The sequence below is a fragment of the Bombina bombina genome, chromosome 3, assembly GCF_027579735.1.
Source record: "Bombina bombina isolate aBomBom1 chromosome 3, aBomBom1.pri, whole genome shotgun sequence".
In the NCBI taxonomy this organism is placed as follows: Eukaryota; Metazoa; Chordata; class Amphibia; order Anura; family Bombinatoridae; genus Bombina; species Bombina bombina.
Window position 1 is genome coordinate 14,564,153 of NC_069501.1, and position 21,210 is coordinate 14,585,362.

Sequence of the window (21,210 nt, forward strand, 5' to 3'; positions counted from 1 at the left end):
ACAGATATAAATAATATATAAATTAGTATGCATGAAGAGTAAGTAAGATAATAATAATGACATAAGCATTAGTGCACTGATAAATAATATATAAATTAGTATGCATGAAGAGTAATTAAGATAATAATAATGACATAAGCATTAGTGCACAGATAAATAATATATAAATTAGTATGCATGAAGAGTAATTAAGATAATAATAATGACATAAGCATTAATGCACAGATAAATAATATATAAATTAGTATGCATTAAGAGTAAGTAAGATAATAATAATGACATAAGCATTAGTGCACAGATAAATAATATATAAATTAATATGCATTAAGAGTAAGTAAGATAATAATAATGACATAAGCATTAGTGCACAGATAAATAATATATAAATTAGTATGCATGAAGAGTAATTAAGATAATAATAATGACATAAGCATTACTGCACAGATAAATAATATATAAATTAGTATGCATGAAGAGTAAGTAAGATAATAATAATGACATAAGCATTAGTGCACAGATAAATAATATATAAATTAGTGTGCATGAAGAGTAAGTAAGATAATAATAATGACATAAGCATTAGTGCACAGATAAATAATATATAAATTAGTGTGCATGAAGAGTAAGATAATAATAATGACATAAGCATTAGTGCACAGATAAATAATATATAAATTAGTGTGCATTAAGAGTAAGATAATAATAATGACATAAGCATTAGTGCACAGATATAAATGATATATAAATTAGTATGAATGAAGCGTAAGTAAGATAATAATAATGACATAAGCATTAGTGCACAGATAAATAATATATAAATTAGTATGCATGAAGAGTAAGATAATAATAATGACATAAGCATTACTGCACAGATAAATAATATATAAATTAGTATGCATGAAGAGTAAGATAATAATAATGACATAAGCATTAGTGCACAGATAAATAATATATAAATTAGTGTGCATGAAGAGTAAGATAATAATAATGACATAAGCATTAGTGCACAGATAAATAATATATAAATTAGTATGCATGAAGAGTAAGATAATAATAATGACATAAGCATTAGTGCACAGATAAATAATATATAAATTAGTATGCATGAAGAGTAAGTAAGATAATAATAATGACATAAGCATTAGTGCACAGATAAATAATATATAAATTAGTATGCATGAAGAGTAAGATAATAATAATGACATAAGCATTAGTGCACAGATAAATAATATATAAATTAGTGTGCATGAAGAGTAAGATAATAATAATGACATAAGCATTAGTGCACAGATAAATAATATATAAATTAGTATGCATGAAGAGTAAGATAATAATAATGACATAAGCATTAGTGCACAGATAAATAATATATAAATTAGTATGCATGAAGAGTAAGATAATAATAATGACATAAGCATTAGTGCACAGATAAATAATATATATATTAGTATGCATGAAGATTAAGTAAGATAATAATAATGACATAAGCATTAGTGCACAGATAAATAATATATAAATTAGTATGCATGAAGAGTAAGATAATAATAATGACATAAGCATTAGTGCACAGATAAATAATATATAAATTAGTATGCATGAAGATTAAGTAAGATAATAATAATGACATAAGCATTAGTGCACAGATTAATAATATATAAATTAATATGCATGAAGAGTAAGATAATAATAATGACATAAGCATTAGTGCACAGATAAATAATATATAAATTAGTATGCATGAAGAGTAAGTAAGATAATAATAATGACATAAGCATTAGTGCACAGATATAAATAATATATAAATTAGTATGCATGAAGAGTAAGTAAGATAATAATAATGACATAAGCATTAGTGCACAGATATAAATAATATATAAATTAGTATGCATGAAGAGTAAGTAAGATAATAATAATGACATAAGCATTAGTGCACAGATATAAATAATATATAAATTAGTATGCATGAAGAGTAAGTAAGATAATAATAATGACATAAGCATTAGTGCACTGATAAATAATATATAAATTAGTATGCATGAAGAGTAATTAAGATAATAATAATGACATAAGCATTAGTGCACAGATAAATAATATATAAATTAGTATGCATGAAGAGTAATTAAGATAATAATAATGACATAAGCATTAATGCACAGATAAATAATATATAAATTAGTATGCATTAAGAGTAAGTAAGATAATAATAATGACATAAGCATTAATGCACAGATAAATAATATATAAATTAGTATGCATTAAGAGTAAGTAAGATAATAATAATGACATAAGCATTAGTGCACAGATAAATAATATATAAATTAGTATGCATGAAGAGTAATTAAGATAATAATAATGACATAAGCATTACTGCACAGATAAATAATATATAAATTAGTATGCATGAAGAGTAAGTAAGATAATAATAATGACATAAGCATTAGTGCACTGATAAATAATATATAAATTAGTATGCATGAAGAGTAAGTAAGATAATAATAATGACATAAGCATTAGTGCACAGATAAATAATATATAAATTAGTGTGCATGAAGAGTAAGATAATAATAATGACATAAGCATTAGTGCACAGATAAATAATATATAAATTAGTGTGCATTAAGAGTAAGATAATAATAATGACATAAGCATTAGTGCACAGATATAAATGATATATAAATTAGTATGAATGAAGCGTAAGTAAGATAATAATAATAATGACATAAGCATTAGTGCACAGATAAATAATATATAAATTAGTATGCATGAAGAGTAAGATAATAATAATGACATAAGCATTACTGCACAGATAAATAATATATAAATTAGTATGCATGAAGAGTAAGATAATAATAATGACATAAGCATTAGTGCACAGATAAATAATATATAAATTAGTGTGCCTGAAGAGTAAGATAATAATAATGACATAAGCATTAGTGCACAGATAAATAATATATAAATTAGTATGCATGAAGAGTAAGATAATAATAATGACATAAGCATTAGTGCACAGATAAATAATATATAAATTAGTATGCATGAAGAGTAAGTAAGATAATAATAATGACATAAGCATTAGTGCACAGATAAATAATATATAAATTAGTGTGCATGAAGAGTAAGATAATAATAATGACATAAGCATTAGTGCACAGATAAATAATATATAAATTAGTATGCATGAAGAGTAAGATAATAATAATGACATAAGCATTAGTGCACAGATAAATAATATATAAATTAGTATGCATGAAGAGTAAGTAAGATAATAATAATGACATAAGCATTAGTGCACAGATAAATAATATATAAATTAGTGTGCCTGAAGAGTAAGATAATAATAATGACATAAGCATTAGTGCACAGATAAATAATATATAAATTAGTATGCATGAAGAGTAAGATAATAATAATGACATAAGCATTAGTGCACAGATAAATAATATATAAATTAGTATGCATGAAGAGTAAGTAAGATAATAATAATGACATAAGCATTAGTGCACAGATAAATAATATATAAATTAGTGTGCATGAAGAGTAAGATAATAATAATGACATAAGCATTAGTGCACAGATAAATAATATATAAATTAGTGTGCATGAAGAGTAAGATAATAATAATGACATAAGCATTAGTGCACAGATAAATAATATATAAATTAGTATGCATGAAGAGTAAGTAAGATAATAATAATGACATAAGCATTAGTGCACAGATATAAATAATATATAAATTAGTATGCATGAAGAGTAAGTAAGATAATAATAATGACATAAGCATTAGTGCACAGATATAAATAATATATAAATTAGTATGCATGAAGAGTAAGTAAGATAATAATAATGACATAAGCATTAGTGCACAGATATAAATAATATATAAATTAGTATGCATGAAGAGTAAGTAAGATAATAATAATGACATAAGCATTAGTGCACTGATAAATAATATATAAATTAGTATGCATGAAGAGTAATTAAGATAATAATAATGACATAAGCATTAGTGCACAGATAAATAATATATAAATTAGTATGCATGAAGAGTAATTAAGATAATAATAATGACATAAGCATTAATGCACAGATAAATAATATATAAATTAGTATGCATTAAGAGTAAGTAAGATAATAATAATGACATAAGCATTAATGCACAGATAAATAATATATAAATTAGTATGCATTAAGAGTAAGTAAGATAATAATAATGACATAAGCATTAGTGCACAGATAAATAATATATAAATTAGTATGCATGAAGAGTAATTAAGATAATAATAATGACATAAGCATTACTGCACAGATAAATAATATATAAATTAGTATGCATGAAGAGTAAGTAAGATAATAATAATGACATAAGCATTAGTGCACTGATAAATAATATATAAATTAGTGTGCATGAAGAGTAAGTAAGATAATAATAATGACATAAGCATTAGTGCACAGATAAATAATATATAAATTAGTGTGCATGAAGAGTAAGATAATAATAATGACATAAGCATTAGTGCACAGATAAATAATATATAAATTAGTGTGCATTAAGAGTAAGATAATAATAATGACATAAGCATTAGTGCACAGATATAAATGATATATAAATTAGTATGAATGAAGCGTAAGTAAGATAATAATAATAATGACATAAGCATTAGTGCACAGATAAATAATATATAAATTAGTATGCATGAAGAGTAAGATAATAATAATGACATAAGCATTACTGCACAGATAAATAATATATAAATTAGTATGCATGAAGAGTAAGATAATAATAATGACATAAGCATTAGTGCACAGATAAATAATATATAAATTAGTGTGCCTGAAGAGTAAGATAATAATAATGACATAAGCATTAGTGCACAGATAAATAATATATAAATTAGTATGCATGAAGAGTAAGATAATAATAATGACATAAGCATTAGTGCACAGATAAATAATATATAAATTAGTATGCATGAAGAGTAAGTAAGATAATAATAATGACATAAGCATTAGTGCACAGATAAATAATATATAAATTAGTGTGCATGAAGAGTAAGATAATAATAATGACATAAGCATTAGTGCACAGATAAATAATATATAAATTAGTGTGCATGAAGAGTAAGATAATAATAATGACATAAGCATTAGTGCACAGATAAATAATATATAAATTAGTATGCATGAAGAGTAAGATAATAATAATGACATAAGCATTAGTGCACAGATAAATAATATATAAATTAGTATGCATGAAGAGTAAGATAATAATAATGACATAAGCATTAGTGCACAGATAAATAATATATATACTAGTATGCATGAAGATTAAGTAAGATAATAATAATGACATAAGCATTAGTGCACAGATAAATAATATATAAATTAGTATGCATGAAGAGTAAGATAATAATAATGACATAAGCATTAGTGCACAGATAAATAATATATAAATTAGTATGCATGAAGATTAAGTAAGATAATAATAATGACATAAGCATTAGTGCACAGATTAATAATATATAAATTAATATGCATGAAGAGTAAGATAATAATAATGACAAAAGCATTAGTGCACAGATAAATAATATATAAATTAGTATGCATGAAGAGTAAGTAAGATAATAATAATGACATAAGCATTAGTGCACAGATATAAATAATATATAAATTAGTATGCATGAAGAGTAAGTAAGATAATAATAATGACATAAGCATTAGTGCACAGATATAAATAATATATAAATTAGTATGCATGAAGAGTAAGTAAGATAATAATAATGACATAAGCATTAGTGCACAGATATAAATAATATATAAATTAGTATGCATGAAGAGTAAGTAAGATAATAATAATGACATAAGCATTAGTGCACAGATAAATAATATATAAATTAGTATGCATGAAGAGTAATTAAGATAATAATAATGACATAAGCATTAGTGCACAGATAAATAATATATAAATTAGTATGCATGAAGAGTAATTAAGATAATAATAATGACATAAGCATTAATGCACAGATAAATAATATATAAATTAGTATGCATTAAGAGTAAGTAAGATAATAATAATGACATAAGCATTAATGCACAGATAAATAATATATAAATTAGTATGCATTAAGAGTAAGTAAGATAATAATAATGACATAAGCATTAGTGCACAGATAAATAATATATAAATTAGTATGCATGAAGAGTAATTAAGATAATAATAATGACATAAGCATTACTGCACAGATAAATAATATATAAATTAGTATGCATGAAGAGTAAGTAAGATAATAATAATGACATAAGCATTAGTGCACTGATAAATAATATATAAATTAGTGTGCATGAAGAGTAAGTAAGATAATAATAATGACATAAGCATTAGTGCACAGATAAATAATATATAAATTAGTGTGCATGAAGAGTAAGATAATAATAATGACATAAGCATTAGTGCACAGATAAATAATATATAAATTAGTGTGCATTAAGAGTAAGATAATAATAATGACATAAGCATTAGTGCACAGATATAAATGATATATAAATTAGTATGAATGAAGCGTAAGTAAGATAATAATAATAATGACATAAGCATTAGTGCACAGATAAATAATATATAAATTAGTATGCATGAAGAGTAAGATAATAATAATGACATAAGCATTACTGCACAGATAAATAATATATAAATTAGTATGCATGAAGAGTAAGATAATAATAATGACATAAGCATTAGTGCACAGATAAATAATATATAAATTAGTGTGCCTGAAGAGTAAGATAATAATAATGACATAAGCATTAGTGCACAGATAAATAATATATAAATTAGTATGCATGAAGAGTAAGATAATAATAATGACATAAGCATTAGTGCACAGATAAATAATATATAAATTAGTATGCATGAAGAGTAAGTAAGATAATAATAATGACATAAGCATTAGTGCACAGATAAATAATATATAAATTAGTGTGCATGAAGAGTAAGATAATAATAATGACATAAGCATTAGTGCACAGATAAATAATATATAAATTAGTGTGCATGAAGAGTAAGATAATAATAATGACATAAGCATTAGTGCACAGATAAATAATATATAAATTAGTATGCATGAAGAGTAAGATAATAATAATGACATAAGCATTAGTGCACAGATAAATAATATATAAATTAGTATGCATGAAGAGTAAGATAATAATAATGACATAAGCATTAGTGCACAGATAAATAATATATATATTAGTATGCATGAAGATTAAGTAAGATAATAATAATGACATAAGCATTAGTGCACAGATAAATAATATATAAATTAGTATGCATGAAGAGTAAGATAATAATAATGACATAAGCATTAGTGCACAGATAAATAATATATAAATTAGTATGCATGAAGATTAAGTAAGATAATAATAATGACATAAGCATTAGTGCACAGATTAATAATATATAAATTAATATGCATGAAGAGTAAGATAATAATAATGACATAAGCATTAGTGCACAGATAAATAATATATAAATTAGTATGCATGAAGAGTAAGTAAGATAATAATAATGACATAAGCATTAGTGCACAGATATAAATAATATATAAATTAGTATGCATGAAGAGTAAGTAAGATAATAATAATGACATAAGCATTAGTGCACAGATATAAATAATATATAAATTAGTATGCATGAAGAGTAAGTAAGATAATAATAATGACATAAGCATTAGTGCACAGATATAAATAATATATAAATTAGTATGCATGAAGAGTAAGTAAGATAATAATAATGACATAAGCATTAGTGCACTGATAAATAATATATAAATTAGTATGCATGAAGAGTAATTAAGATAATAATAATGACATAAGCATTAGTGCACAGATAAATAATATATAAATTAGTATGCATGAAGAGTAATTGAGATAATAATAATGACATAAGCATTAATGCACAGATAAATAATATATAAATTAGTATGCATTAAGAGTAAGTAAGATAATAATAATGACATAAGCATTAATGCACAGATAAATAATATATAAATTAGTATGCATTAAGAGTAAGTAAGATAATAATAATGACATAAGCATTAGTGCACAGATAAATAATATATAAATTAGTATGCATGAAGAGTAATTAAGATAATAATAATGACATAAGCATTACTGCACAGATAAATAATATATAAATTAGTATGCATGAAGAGTAAGTAAGATAATAATAATGACATAAGCATTAGTGCACTGATAAATAATATATAAATTAGTGTGCATGAAGAGTAAGTAAGATAATAATAATGACATAAGCATTAGTGCACAGATAAATAATATATAAATTAGTGTGCATGAAGAGTAAGATAATAATAATGACATAACGATTAGTGCACAGATAAATAATATATAAATTAGTGTGCATTAAGAGTAAGATAATAATAATGACATAAGCATTAGTGCACAGATATAAATGATATATAAATTAGTATGAATGAAGCGTAAGTAAGATAATAATAATAATGACATAAGCATTAGTGCACAGATAAATAATATATAAATTAGTGTGCATGAAGAGTAAGTAAGATAATAATAATGACATAAGCATTACTGCACAGATAAATAATATATAAATTAGTATGCATGAAGAGTAAGATAATAATAATGACATAAGCATTAGTGCACAGATAAATAATATATAAATTAGTGTGCCTGAAGAATAAGATAATAATAATGACATAAGCATTAGTGCACAGATAAATAATATATAAATTAGTATGCATGAAGAGTAAGATAATAATAATGACATAAGCATTAGTGCACAGATAAATAATATATAAATTAGTATGCATGAAGAGTAAGTAAGATAATAATAATGACATAAGCATTAGTGCACAGATAAATAATATATAAATTAGTGTGCATGAAGAGTAAGATAATAATAATGACATAAGCATTAGTGCACAGATAAATAATATATAAATTAGTGTGCATGAAGAGTAAGATAATAATAATGACATAAGCATTAGTGCACAGATAAATAATATATAAATTAGTATGCATGAAGAGTAAGATAATAATAATGACATAAGCATTAGTGCACAGATAAATAATATATAAATTAGTATGCATGAAGAGTAAGATAATAATAATGACATAAGCATTAGTGCACAGATAAATAATATATATATTAGTATGCATGAAGATTAAGTAAGATAATAATAATGACATAAGCATTAGTGCACAGATAAATAATATATAAATTAGTATGCATGAAGAGTAAGATAATAATAATGACATAAGCATTACTGCACAGATAAATAATATATAAATTAGTGTGCATGAAGAGTAAGTAAGATAATAATAATGACATAAGCATTAGTGCACAGATAAATAATATATAAATTAGTGTGCATGAAGAGTAAGATAATAATAATGACATAAGCATTAGTGCACAGATAAATAATATATAAATTAGTGTGCATTAAGAGTAAGATAATAATAATGACATAAGCATTAGTGCACAGATATAAATGATATATAAATTAGTATGAATGAAGCGTAAGTAAGATAATAATAATAATGACATAAGCATTAGTGCACAGATAAATAATATATAAATTAGTGTGCATGAAGAGTAAGTAAGATAATAATAATGACATAAGCATTACTGCACAGATAAATAATATATAAATTAGTATGCATGAAGAGTAAGATAATAATAATGACATAAGCATTAGTGCACAGATAAATAATATATAAATTAGTGTGCCTGAAGAGTAAGATAATAATAATGACATAAGCATTAGTGCACAGATAAATAATATATAAATTAGTATGCATGAAGAGTAAGATAATAATAATGACATAAGCATTAGTGCACAGATAAATAATATATAAATTAGTATGCATGAAGAGTAAGTAAGATAATAATAATGACATAAGCATTAGTGCACAGATAAATAATATATAAATTAGTGTGCATGAAGAGTAAGATAATAATAATGACATAAGCATTAGTGCACAGATAAATAATATATAAATTAGTATGCATGAAGAGTAAGATAATAATAATGACATAAGCATTAGTGCACAGATAAATAATATATAAATTAGTATGCATGAAGAGTAAGATAATAATAATGACATAAGCATTAGTGCACAGATAAATAATATATAAATTAGTATGCATGAAGAGTAAGATAATAATAATGACATAAGCATTAGTGCACAGATAAATAATATATATATTAGTATGCATGAAGATTAAGTAAGATAATAATAATGACATAAGCATTAGTGCACAGATAAATAATATATAAATTAGTATGCATGAAGAGTAAGATAATAATAATGACATAAGCATTACTGCACAGATAAATAATATATAAATTAGTGTGCATGAAGAGTAAGTAAGATAATAATAATGACATAAGCATTAGTGCACAGATAAATAATATATAAATTAGTGTGCATGAAGAGTAAGATAATAATAATGACATAAGCATTAGTGCACAGATAAATAATATATAAATTAGTATGCATGAAGAGTAAGATAATAATAATGACATAAGCATTACTGCACAGATAAATAATATATAAATTAGTGTGCATGAAGAGTAAGTAGGATAATAATAATGACATAAGCATTAGTGCACAGATAAATAATATATAAATTAGTATGCATGAAGAGTAAGATAATAATAATGACATAAGCATTAGTGCACAGATAAATAATATATAAATTAGTATGCATGAAGAGTAAGATAATAATAATGACATAAGTATTAGTGCACAGATAAATAATATATAAATTAGTATGCATGTAGAGCAAGAAAGATAATAAGAAATTTAGATTATTGGCTAGGCTATTAGGTTTTTAGATAGTTTAAAAGGGTATTGGCTGGGTTATTAGGTTATTGACTAGTTTATTACATTATTTTCTAGGCTATTATGTTATTGACTAGGCTATTAGGTTATTGGCTAGGTTATTAGGGTATTGGCTAGGCTATTAGTTTATTGGCTGGGTTATTAGGTTATTGGCTAGGTTATTAGGTTATTGGCTAGGCTATTAGGTTTTTTAGCTAGTTTATTAGGGTATTGGCTAGGCTATTAGGTTATTGGCTAGGTTATTACGTTATTGGCTAGGCTATTAGGTTATTGGCTAGGTTATTAGGGTATTGACTAGGTTATTACGTTATTGGCTAGGCTATTTGGTTATTGGCTAGGCTATTAGGTTATTGGCTAGGTTATTACGTTATTGGCTAGGCTATTAGGTTATTGGCTAGGTTATTAGGGTATTGGCTATGCTATTAGGTTATTGGCTAGGTTATTACGTTATTGGCTAGGCTATTAGGTTATTGGCTAGGTTATTAGGGTATTGGCTATGCTATTAGGTTATTGGCTAGGTTATTACGTTATTGGCTAGGCTATTAGGTTATTGGCTAGGTTATTAGGGTATTTACTAGGTTATTACGTTATTGGCTAGGCTATTTGGTTATTGTCTAGGCTATTAGGTTATTGGCTAGGTTATTAGGGTATTGACTAGGTTATTACATTATTGGCTAGGCTATTTGGTTATTGGCTAGGCTATTAGGTTATTGGCTAGGTTATTACGTTATTGGCTAGGCTATTAGGTTATTGGCTAGGTTATTAGGGTATTGGCTAGGCTATTAGGTTATTGGCTAGGTTATTAGGGTATTGGCTAGGCTATTAGGTTATTGGCTAGGTTATTACGTTATTGGATAGGCTATTAGGTTATTGGCTAGGTTATTAGGGTATTTACTAGGTTATTACGTTATTGGCTAGGCTATTTGGTTATTGTCTAGGCTATTAGGTTATTGGCTAGGTTATTACATTATTGGCTAGGCTATTAGGTTATTGGCTAGGTTATTAGGGTATTGGCTAGGCTATTAGGTTATTTGCTAGGCTGGCAGACTAAACGTACAAAGTGCTCTGAAACAGGGCACATAAAAAAAAATGCACTTATATTCTGGTTTCTATTGTTTCTAATATAATGTAATGGCTGGTTAATTATCGCATGCGCGCAAATGGCACATTTATTTAATTACATTTAGCCACCAATCAGCAAGTGCTTCCCAGGTGCTTAACCAAAAATGGGCCATCTCATAAGCTTAAATTCCTGCTTTTTTAAATAAAGATACCACAAAAACGAAGAAAATTTGATAATAGGAGTAAATTAAAAATGTGCTTAATATTGCTGGTCTATCTGAATCATGAAAGAAACAAATATGTGTTCAGTATCCCTTTAAATGTTAACTCTACAGCCCATTCATTATGTTATTAAAGGCACAGTAAGCACCTTGCAATAACAATATATTTCTGTTGTGCTGCTATACAATAATACATCAGCCAAATCCTAATATTATTAAAACCAAAGCATTGTGTTGCAGTTGTTATCTGATAAAGTCAATTAGGGACAGATGTGTAGCAGGGTTAGCCTTGATAATTATGTTAGTACATAGTGAGTTGTTTTGCAGTTTAGCCTTGGTCATTATGCTAGTATATAGTGCATTATTTTACAGCTGTTACCTGATAATCCAGTTAGGGACAAATATATAGCAGTCTTAGCCTTGGTCAGTATGTTAGTATAATGTGCGTGGTTTTACAGATACTAACTGATAAAGCCAGTTAGGGACCGATATGTAGCAGAGTTAGCATTGGTCATTCTGTTAGCATAAAGTGTGTTGTTATCTGATAAAGTCAGAGACATACTGTATATGAAGCAGGATAATCAAAAAGATAACCGGAGCTGCAAAAAGTCCAATTTATTTCATATCTGTTACGCCTCACCAGCCGTTGCTAGGGGTGTGGTGTCTCCTTCCTTGGTCGTTGCCTAGGGCTGTGTCGGCTCTAGAGGCATGCAGCGCTGACGTAATCTCTGCACGCTCCCTGATGCCAGTCTCACGCTGTAGCGCCAATCCTACACTATTTAAATATTTTCAGTATGATCTATCACTTCCCAAGTATAGGTGATACTTTGTGTGCTCCTGGGTGTGATAGATTGTACTATAATTGATGGATTAATTATTGTTGCTGAACTCTGCCTGTCTGACTACTCTGCCTATTAACCCTATAATTGCTGGACTGCTTTGCTGTTGCCAAATCCTGCCTGTCTGACCATTCTAGTGGTGTACCCTTGCTTTACTGTTGCTGAATCCTGCCTGTCTGACCATTCTAGTGGTGTGCCCTTGGAATGCTTTACTGTTGCCGAATCCTGTTTGCCTGACCATTCTAGTGGTGTGCCCTTGGACTGCTTAACTGTTGCCAAATCCTGCCTGCCTGACCATTCTAGTGGTGTGCCCTTGGACTGCTTTACTGTTGCCGAATCCTGCCTGCCTGACCATTCTACTGGTGTACCCTTGCTTTACTGTTGCTGAATCCTGCCTGTCTGACCATTCTAGTGGTTTGCCCTTGGAATGCTTTACTGTTGCCGAATCCTGCTTGCCTGACCATTCTAGTGGTGTGCCCTTGGACTGCTTTACTGTTGCCAAATTCTGCCTGCCTGACCATTCTAGTGGTGTGCCCTTGGACTGCTTTACGGTTGCCGAATCCTGCCTGCCTGACCATTCTAGTGGTGTGCCCTTGGACTGCTTTACTGTTGCCGAATCCTGCCTGCCTGACCATTCTAGTGGTGTGCCCTTGGACTGCTTTACTGTTGCCGAATCGTGCCTGCCTGACCATTCTACTGGTTTGTCTTGGACCGCTCTGCCGTTGTCACTGGGGACTGTCCTGCCTGTGGTGAGTGCCGCCTACCTCATCTTACTTACTTCCTCTGCTCTGGGATATTCCGAAGTTCGGTCTGATAGAGGAATATCCCACAAGCATTACATTATACTTGGGCCATGCAGCCAGATGAGGTGGCACAAGCTGTTTATCTTCATGGACAGATATTGGGAACCCATACCACACAGTTGCAGAATATGGATTCCAAGCTAGAGGCTATTACCGCTCAACTCTCCTTACTAGTTGCAGCGAGGGATGCCACTCCTGTTGTCACACCACCAGCCCCTACTCCTAGTACTGTGACTTATTCCTCAGCTTCTGGAAGTAAACCACGGATACTATTGCCTGACAAGTATAAAGGTACTACTGATTGCAGGGGTTTTCTAAACCAATACAAGTTGCACTTCCATAATGATCCTCACACCTTGCAGTCTGATCAGTCAAGGGTCACTTTTATCATTTCCTTGTTGAAGGACAATGCCCTAGCCTGTGTCTCTCCCCTTTTGGAACAGAACACTACACTCCTGCATGATGCTGATGACTTTATTTCTGCCTTATCCTCTGTGTTTGGGGCTTCTGGCTGTACCTCTGCTGCAGAATATTCTCTCCTGGATCTCTGCCAGGGCTATAGAACTGTGGCACAATTTGCCATCGAGTTTCGCACCTTGGCACTTGAAACCACTTGGGATGGCAATGCTCTCAAGGAAGCCTTTAGGGAGGTTTTCTGCATGAATGCATCAAAGATGAACTCACTTATCGTGATATTCCTTCTCTTTGTATCAGTCTGGACTCTCGCTTTCAGGAAAGACAAGCAGAGAGAGACAGAACAAGGAGGATCCTTCCCTCTCATCCTCCTGTTCATCCAGTTTCGGCAGCATCCGCTACCTCTCCAACAGCTCTAGTTACCTCAGTGGAGGAACCTATGGATCTCTCCTCCTTTAAACCTTCAGAGTCTGAAAGACAGAGGAGAAGGAGACTGAGACTATGCTTTTGTTGTGGGTCTAACTCCCACCAAATAAAGGACTGTGACATTCGGCCGGGAAAAGCCAATGCTTAGGGGATTACGCAGGGGTACCTCTAAGCATGATCTCTACTAAATCCCCTCACTCCTCTCGGATCCTGGTACCTGTTAACCTAACCTTCCTTCAGAATACTATCCACACTCAATCCTTTATCGATTCAGGGGCAGCTGGGAACTTCCTGGATCACCGCTTCATGATTCAAGCTGGCTTGCCTCTTTTGCAGAAAAGACATTGTCTCAAGATAACTACCCTGGATGACACCCTTCTTGGTTCAGGCATGATCCATTTTGAGTCAGCACCCCTGACCCTGACTGTGGGAGTCCTTCACACTGAACAGCTACAGTTTGAGGTCAATCATTCCCTAGCATAGCCTGTCATCCTTGGTCTTCCTTGGCTTCCGGTACACAATCCACAGTTTGACTGGGCTGAGGGACAACTGGCTTCCTGGGGTACCTCCTGTTTCCACTCCTGCCTTGCTAAAGTCACTCCTCTGCCCCGTATTCCCATAACCAGTATACAGACTCCTTCAAACCTTCCTTCAGTATACGCAGACTTTGCGAATGTGTTTGAGAAAAAAGCAGCTGACGTGCTGCCACCCCACTGTCCTTATGACTGCAAGATCGACCTCTTTCCCGGAGCTCCACTTCCTAAAGGGAGGACTTATCCACTTTCCAAAGCGGAAACTAAATCCATGGAGGAGTACATCAAAGAGAACCTAGCTAAAGGTTTCATTCACCCTTCCTCCTCTCCTGCTGGGGCAGGCTTCCTTTTTGTCAGTAAGAAGGATGGCGGGTTCAGACCCTGCATCGACTACAGGGTCTTGAACAACATAACCATCAAGAATCGCTACCCCATACCATTAATCACTGAACTGTATGACTCACTCCAGGATGCTTGCTTTTTCACCAAATTGGACTGACATGGGCCATACAATCTGATTCGTATCTCTCCCAGCCACGAATAGAAGACCGCCTTCAACACAAGATCTGTAATGCCCTTTGGGCTGTGTAATGCCTCTGCAGTCTTCCAGGCATTCATCAACAATTTCTTCTGTGACCTCCTCAACTGCACTGTCATCGTCTACCTGGATGACATCCTTGTTTTCTCTTCCAGTTTGGAGGAACATCATAGACACGTAAGACAGGCGCTTCTATGTCTCATAACCAACTCTGGTAGCCAAATTAGAAAAATGTGAGTTTGAACAAGTTCAGATCCAATTCCTTGGCTATGTCATCTCAAAGGAGGGTTTTGCCATGGAACCTGCTAAACTCACTGTAGTACTGGAATGGCCTCAATCTATGTCTCTAAAAGGATTACAGAGGTTCTTGGGGTTCTCTAATTATTACCGCAAGTTTATAAAGAACTTTTCTCAAACAGTCGCCCCTCTCACTGAATTAACAAAACGGAAAAAAGACTGTAAACATTAGCCTCCCAAAGCCATACGTGCCTCCTCTAGTCTGAAAGATGCTTTCTGTTCAGCTCCTGTGCTCCGCAATCTTGACCCTAACCAACAGTTCACTTTAGAGATTGATGCCTCCGAGATAGGGGCTGGAGCAGTTCTTACCCAAAGGGATCCTTTGACTTCTAAGTCACACCCTGTAGCCTTTTTCTCTAAAGGCTTTGCTCCTGCTGAGAGGAACTACGATGTGGGTAATCATGAACTATTAGCCATTAAGATGGCTTTAACCGGATGGCGTCACTGGTTAGAGGGTACCGCCAATACCATTCAGATTCTCACCAACCACAAGAATCTGACTTACCTAGAGACTGCTCATCGACTCAATCCTTGACAGGCCAGGTGGGTCTTGTTCTTTACCCGTTTTAACTTTGTGGTCTCTTCCTGGGACTAAGAACAAGAAGGCGGATGCCCTTTCCCGTCAGTTCCCACACTTAAGTGATTCTTCTGAAGCTCCTATTGAACACATCATACCCCCCTCCTGTGTGGTTGCTCGACTTAACACCACCCTTCATCAAATATTGCAACGTGCCCAGTCTAGTAAACCTCCTGGAGCTCCCGTGACCTCCAAAATCCTCTTTGTACCTCTGAACCTACGCATCCCTGTGCTAGCCTGGGCCCATGATACCAAACTCTTATGACACCCTGGTTAAACTAGGACTTTCAAGCGTCTTTCCCAACATGCATGGTGGCCTACTATGAAGTCTGATGCTCAGGATTATGTGAAGCCGTGCACTACTTGTGCTGTCAATAAGACACCCCGATCTTTGCCTCCTGGCTAGCTCCAACCATTGTCCATTCCCAAACAACCATGGACACACATAACAATGTACTTCATTGTGGACCTTCCTCCTTCTGACCATCATACAGTTATCTGGGTTGTTGTGAATCGCTTTTCCAGACTGGCTCATTTTGTACCCTAACAAAACTGCCTTTTGCCCAGGAATTGTCTTCTCTCTTTCTCTTGCATGTGGTACGACTCATGACATTCCTGTGAATATTGTTTCCAACAGAGGTCCACAGTTCTCTCTGCCTTTTGGAGAGTCTTTTGTAAGTTGATCGGAACCACTGTTTCTTTGTCTTCTGGCTACCATCCTCAGACCAATGGCCTAAATGAGAGAGCAAGCCAGGTTCTTGAAACTTACCTTAGAGCCTTTGTCAATGCTTGCCATACCAACTGGTCTGAGTTGTTACCCCTAGCTGAGTTGGCAAGAAACACTCATTGGCACTCTTCTCTTCGATGTTCTCCTTTTCAAGCCGCAGCCAGATATCAACCTCGTGTCTTCCCTCTTTCTGCTCAGTCTACTGGGGTTCCTGCTGCAGACCGACACGTCACTAGACTCACCACTCATTGGCAACGTATTCGCTCTCAGTTATGTACAGCTATCTCTAGATATAAGAAGTTTGCTGATTGCCATAGAGCTTCTGTACGTGCCATCCCAGTAGGTGAACATTTATGGATTTCTACTCGACACATTCGTCTACCTCAACTCTGTCATAAATTGGGGCCTAGATTTATCGGCCCTTACAAGGTCCTGAAAAGACTATCTCCTGTTTCCTACAAATTGGCCTTGCCCAAAACCCTACGCATACACCCAGTCTTCCAGATCTCTCTACTCAAACCTTAAATCAAGAACAGATATACTCAACTCCATGTTCCTCCTCCTCTGCTGCTGGTCCGTGGTGACCGAGAATATGAAGTAGCTAAGATCCTGGATTCCAGATACAGACGCAGACATTCGCAGTATCTGATACATTGGAAGGGTTACTCGGTGGTGAATCATTCCTGCCCGTGATGTACATGCTTCATCCTTGGTCTCGAGATTCCATGCTGCTCATCCTCTGAAGCTGGCTCTGATTCCCGGAGGGAACCCTTGAGTGGGGGGCTTTGTAACACCACGCCAGCCGTTGCAAGGGGCACGGCGTTTCCTTCTTTGATCTTTGCCTATGGCTGTGTCGGCTCTGGAGGCGTGCGGCACTGACATCATCACCACACGCTCCCTGATGCCAGTCTCACGCTGTGGCACCAATCCTACACAATTTAAATCTGCTCAGTACGATCTATCACTGCCCAAGTATAGGTGATACTTTGTGTGCTCCTGGGTGTGATAGATCGTACTATAATTGCTGGATTAATTATTGCTGCTTAACTCTGCCTGTCTGACTACTCTGCCTCTTAACCCTATAATTGCTGGATTGATTTTTGCTGCTGAACTTTGCCTGTCTGACTACTCGGCCTCTTAACCCTATAATTGCTGGACTGCTTTACAGTTGACAAATCCTGCCTGCCTGACCATTTTAGTGGTGTGCCCTTGGACTGCTTTACTGTTGCTGAATCCTGCCTGCCTGACCATTCTAGTGATGTGCCCTTGGACTGCTTTACTGTTGCCGAATCCTGCCTGTCTGACCATTCTATTGGTGTGACCTTGGACTGCTTTACTGCTGCCAAATCCTGCCTGCCTGGCCATTCTACTGGTTTGCCTTGGACTGCTCTGCCGTTGTCACTGGGGACTGTCCTGCATGTAATGAGTGCCGCCTACCTCATCTTACTTACTTTCTCTTGTCTGGGATATTCCCTATCTTTCAGGCTCGACGCCGGGATAACAAGACTACTGGCCGAGTTCGGTCTGATAGAGGAATATCCCATGAGCATTACAATATCTTTAAAAGATACATGGCACAGAATAAAACAATAAATATGCAAAGATTGCAGACATGTTAGGGGCACATCTTACGCGTTTTGCCTTAATCATAGACATAATACCTCTCCACCTGTCTTCCTTTATTTACACACTCCTATTCTCGTCAATTTAAAACATGTCTGCATCAAAAAACAATGCATGGTAGAAGACTTAAAGGGGCATATTTATGATGGTGCGAGCGCACATGATCCGATATTGCGGATCATGTCAGCTGCACGTCGATAAATGCCAACAGCATACGCTGTCAGCATTTATCATTGCACCAGCAGTTCTTTATCATTGCACCAGCAGGCCTCTAGCAGGGGTTGTCAATCACGGAGCTTGATAAACCCCAAAGTGTCAGTGTCAACATCCAATAAACAACTTCTCATCCCATTATGTGCATTGTTAGTTAGTTATAGGTAGTCTACACCATGGCAGTGCAAATGATGGAACAAAGCAATGGAAACAATATATGTTCATTATTACATATGTCCCCAATTAGTGAGTTATCAGAGGAATAGTATAAGGAAATGAAATGGCATTTCCTAATTCATCTTTTCAAAATACATTAAAGGGAGCTAAAAAACCTTCTAAAACATGTTTAAACTAACTTATACTTACTAATAATAACAAACTAAGCATGGATCCCTATTCCTGATGCTCAGTTTACCCCAAACAGTTCAAGAAGGGTGTCTTCAATCAGACTGCTGATCCAGAGCTTGGTGATGCTATGTATGCCGCCATATTGCCTCACGGGCACAGCAGTCACATGATGTGCATGGCGGATAATTATATAAATCAAGAGAAGGATTATCAGAATGCTCACTCACTGTGGTGGGAAGCGAGTGCTGTATTAGCTGTATAAACATCATATGTGCCTCATATTGATATAAATAAACATTCCATTGGGCATGCATTGTTTTAAAATCAAAGCACTCAAAACTTTGTCTGTGTTAGAAATACTTCTGCACTATTGAGTGCACGGCTAGAGGAATGTTTGTTTTTGCTAATAGCAAGCTACACGGGGAGGAGGAAGAAGGCAGCTGAATAACACTGTATATACATTTTACTAGAAGATTTATGCACTAACACCTAGATTACAAGTTTTGCGCTATAGAGGGTGCGAAACGAACTAAACAAAAGTTGCGTTATTTCACCCTTCATATCGCTGCCACTACGAGTTTTGAAAAAGCCGCCCTGTGTGTGTGATATGGTTGCGATGAGCTCCATACCGCACAAAGTACAAGCGCTCCTTTGACATGCTCGTGCACTCTTTCTCCATAGACATCAATGGGGAAAAAGTGTTAGAAAAAAACTAACACCTGCGACTGTGGAATGAAAAGCTCCGTAATGCAACCCCCATTTAAACCCTGACATAAACCCCACGTCTAAACACCCCTAATCTGCTGCCCCCGACATTGCTAACACCTACAAAATGTTATTAACCCCTAATTTGCCACCCCCGACATTGCCGCCACCGAAATAAATCTATTAACCCCTAATCTGCCGCTCCCGATATTGCCGACACTATACTAAAGTTATTAACCCCTATTCCCCCACACTATAATAAAGATATTAACCCCTATTCTGCCGCTCCCCAACATCGCTGCCACTAAATATAGTTATTAACCCCTAAACCTCTGGCCTCCCACATCACTGCCACTAAATAAACCTATTAACCCCTAAACTGACAGACCCCACATCGCAAAAAACTAAATTAAACTATTAACCCCTAAACCTAACAACCCCCTAACTTTAAATTAAAATTATAAGATCCCTATCTTAAAATAAATAAAAAACTTACTTGGGAAATTTAAAAAAAACTAAATTTAAACTATAAATTAAACTAACATTACTATTATACTAAAATTAAAATAACTATCAATTAAATAAATTAAATGACTAAAACCTAAACCTAACACTATTAAAAAAATTAAATCTACAGTTACAAAAAATTTAAAATACTAAATTACAAAAAATAAAAAAATACCAAATTACAAAAAATAAATAAATACTAAATTACAAAAAATAAATAAATACTAAATTACAAAAAAATAAACAAAATTATCCAAAATAAAAACAATTACCCCTAATCAGCCCTATCAAAATAAAAAAGCCCCTCCCAAAATAGAAAAAACCCTTGCCTACAATAAACTACCAATAGCCCTTAAATGGGCCTTTTGTAGGGCATTGCTCTAAAGAAATCAGCTCTTTTCCCTTAAAAAAAGACCCCACAACTGTAAAACCCACCACCCAACCAACCCCCCAAAATAAAAAACCTAACTCTAACAAAAACCTAAGCTACCCA